At 33.1% G+C, this 3,528-nt stretch overlaps 1 long non-coding RNA gene across 1 annotated transcript; it reads right to left on the minus strand.

Annotated features, from left to right (window-relative positions):
• Nucleotides 1-1,251: 1,251 nt before the first annotated feature.
• LOC136064686 (uncharacterized) lies at nucleotides 1,252-2,319 on the minus strand. The gene is made up of 2 exons (XR_010626274.1): nucleotides 2,062-2,319; nucleotides 1,252-1,966 (listed from the first exon to the last, which is right to left on the minus strand). It is a non-coding gene; the product is annotated as an uncharacterized LOC136064686 (long non-coding RNA).
• Nucleotides 2,320-3,528: the final 1,209 nt, after the last annotated feature.

Consider the following 3,528-nt stretch of genomic DNA (forward strand, 5'->3'; position numbering starts at 1 on the left):
TTGGTTATCTTGACTAGGTTTTTCAAAGGTTGATCATCATAAACAACATTCTCAACATTGTTAGAAACCACATGGCCCGCATGATCCATTGGATAATTATCAAAATCTCTTTATGTTGCATTTGGAGGTTCATTCACTTCACTTTCATTGGCATCATCAAACTCAAATTCATTACTATCTAGTCCTTCATGCACTAGCCCTCTACTCTCTAGTCTCTTCTCTTCTCTTCTCTTCTATCTTTTGTGATTTTTTGTCAATTAGGTTAGGCTGAGGTGAGACTTAGAGTTTTTTTATTTTTTTATTTTTTTTTAATATAAATCTAGGCAAGGCCTGCTAGGTTGATCTATTTATTATTATTATTATTATTATTATTATTATTATTATTAATCAGTTTGGGGCCTTTGGGCTCCATTTGGAGGCTGAAAATAAATAAGAAAAAAAAAATTGAATTTTCCTTAATAGCATAAGATCTTTGGTATTAGGATCGCGATCTTATAACAACCTAAGATCTGGATCGAGATCCCACACAAATCCCACTTTAGTATAGATCCTAGAGAGATTTAAAATGTCTTAATGATGTAGGATTTTAAGATCCTAAGATTTGGATCGGGATCTTGATAACCATTTACATGACTAATGTTGTAGAGCTGCTTGCGTTCAATTTAAGTTTCATACTCAAAGTTTGATTTTGACTCTTGTTTAGTAAGGTAACTAGTAAGTGTATATTATATTTTATTAATTGATATTTTTGAAAAATCAGTGACCTAAGATCACTACACGTGTTGTTCAATGACGGAAAAAATCAGTACGTGTAGTAGTTATAGGCACTAGCTTATAAAATAGTATTGTGAACTTTATGTTATATTATTTTATATAAATTTCATAATTGTGCTTTTTATTTGTTTGTTTAATTGATGGTATTGTACTCGGATTCCCGTGGCTCTAAGTGTATTGTATTCCATTTCACTTAAAAATAATAATAATTAATCTTAGAAATAATAATGAAGCTAATAGTATTAATAATGAAGATTTTAAGATATAAGAATTTGTAAAAGAAAATTGAAAATTTTCATGTTTTTGCGTGGTTTTTTTTGGTTTAATAATATATTCAAGTTCTTATTTTTTATTAGATTTTGCATAATTTAAGTTTCTTAAAAAAAAGACCTAGAGCCATCATTGTTCACTACTAATGTTGGAAAGAAATAATCAACAAAATTTTTGGAAAAAAAAAAAAAAACACGGGTGAAACTCTTAACTGGAAAGGTTAAAATTTTTCAACTTCAAAGATTGACCTTTGTAGGTTAACTATCTTCCTACCAAATGATATGATCAAAATATAATACTTTCATACTTTTGCATGCAGTGGTTTTGGTAAACCATTAGAAGTATAAAAGCATGAATCATGATATCAACAATTAGATACATACCTTTCTCAAATAAGAAAAAAAAAACAATTAGATACATACCCTTTCTCATAATGCCATCCAGACACACTAGCTGCTTTATTTAGGGCTTCCCTCCACCTCGGCATCTTCCCCATGTTATCCTTGAACTCCTTTTCAAGGTTAGCTAGTGCTAACCCAAACTTTCCTAATTGATGACGTACTTCTCTTGGTTTTACGTTATAAAAAATCGGTAGAAGCATTTGGTCATTTTCCCGACACTCGACAATCTTAACAAGTTCATTCAAACACCATTTGGACTCTGCATAGTTTTTAGAAAACACAATAACCAAAATCATTGACTCTTCGATTGTTTTGTGAAGTTCAGCAGAAATTTCTTCTCCTCTAGGAAGCTTATCATCCATGAAGGTGTTAATGCCTTTTTGTTCCAAAGTCTTATATAAGTAGGTCGTAAAACCTTCACGGGTGTCTTCACCTCTAAAGCTCAAAAAGACATCATACTTCCATCGGCGAGTGGAAGAAGAGGAGGAGGCACCTTCGTTGGTCAGGAAAACCATTGGGATCTATAAGCAGAAGATTGAGAAGATCAGAGATTTGACAAAGTGGGGGAATTAAAAGAAATGGGAGAAAGTGAACTCATGGAAAAAATGAACTATACCTTTTTGACAGTAGGATGACGGTTTTGACGATTGAGTCTTGCACCAGAAGAGCCCCGGTTCTGTGAGGCTCGGACTTGATTGAAATGCTCTGAATCAGTGCGTTTGATTGGGAAATTGATAAAAAGAGTGAATTGAATCAGACAGAGAGATCAAATCGAAATGGAAATTTGGAGTTAAATAGAAGAAAGTTTTAGAGTGAGAGTGGGCGTAGGTATAGGAATTGTGAGTTGGCATTTGGCATTTGTTTGACAACAGCAATGTAGTATCCCGCGTCTTCTGTTTTCCATCCAAGAACAATTGAGAAAGCGTGTGAAATGTGAACGCTTTGAAAAAAAAAAAAAAAGTCTTTTATGAATTAAAGCGGGCCCACGCTTTTTCAATGGATTTTAAAAATCGTTGTTTAAAATGATGGGCTTGTATAGGAGAAAAATTTGAGAAATATTGTTTGTAGTTCTTTAAAAGGTGTGTAAGTGAAAATATGTGTGAAAATATGTGTAATATTCTTTAAAAATTACTATCTCCGTCTCATTTTTTTTGTCATTTATTCCATTTTAAGATGTCCCAAAATATTGTTCTGTTTCTAAAAAAAAAGTCATTAATTTACTAATGTTCCTATTATACTCCTATTAATTTACTAATTCAAATTTTTGATAAATTTTTTTAAGGGTAGTTTTGGAAACTTATACATTTTTAAAAGATAAACAAGATAATAAATGATTTTCTCTTAAGAAATTTGACTTTTCAAACAGGACAAAAAAAATGGGACGGAGGAAGTAAAAATTAGTGTTTAAAATACCCTATCAAACAAAAATTATAATTTAAAAAATATTGATGAAATTCGTGTTTTTAGTATTTACCAAACAAAAGAGTGGACAGCTGGGAAAGGGTGTGAAGTGTGAATGCTAAGAAAAAAAAGTCTTTTATGAATGAAAGCGGGCCCACACTTTTTCAATTTCCGGAAAACTAAGAGCATTCGCATCAGGTCTTTTATAAATGTGTAAAATATACATTTTGACCACTTTTACACATTTTGAACCAAAAAACCCTTTACATCAGTTCTTTTAAAATCATTTAAACCTGTGTAAAACTATAAACGAGCTACAGTACCCGTGTAAATTTACACGGGTACTGTAGCTCATGTATTTATTTTTTTAATAGTTTTTTTTTCTCTCTCTCTCACTGACACTCAGCTCCCTCTCTATCTCAGACGATGCCCTCTCTTTCTCTCCACAATCCTTTCATCCTCAGTTCTCTCTACCTATCTCACATCTCTCACTCTCTCGTTCAAAGCATGCCACCGGAGTTCACAGCGTGGCGAGATCGGCGCTGTGGGTCACAACGTGGCGGCGATGATCGATGATCGATGGTCGATGGTCGATGAGCGTGGCGAGGTCTCGATGATCGATGATCGATGCCGGCGATGATCGATCAATGATTTCTTCTTTGATTTTAGGTGGAGATCGGGG

The sequence above is a fragment of the Quercus suber genome, unplaced genomic scaffold, assembly GCF_002906115.3.
Source record: "Quercus suber isolate HL8 unplaced genomic scaffold, Cork oak 2.0 scaffold_736, whole genome shotgun sequence".
In the NCBI taxonomy this organism is placed as follows: domain Eukaryota; kingdom Viridiplantae; phylum Streptophyta; class Magnoliopsida; order Fagales; family Fagaceae; genus Quercus; species Quercus suber.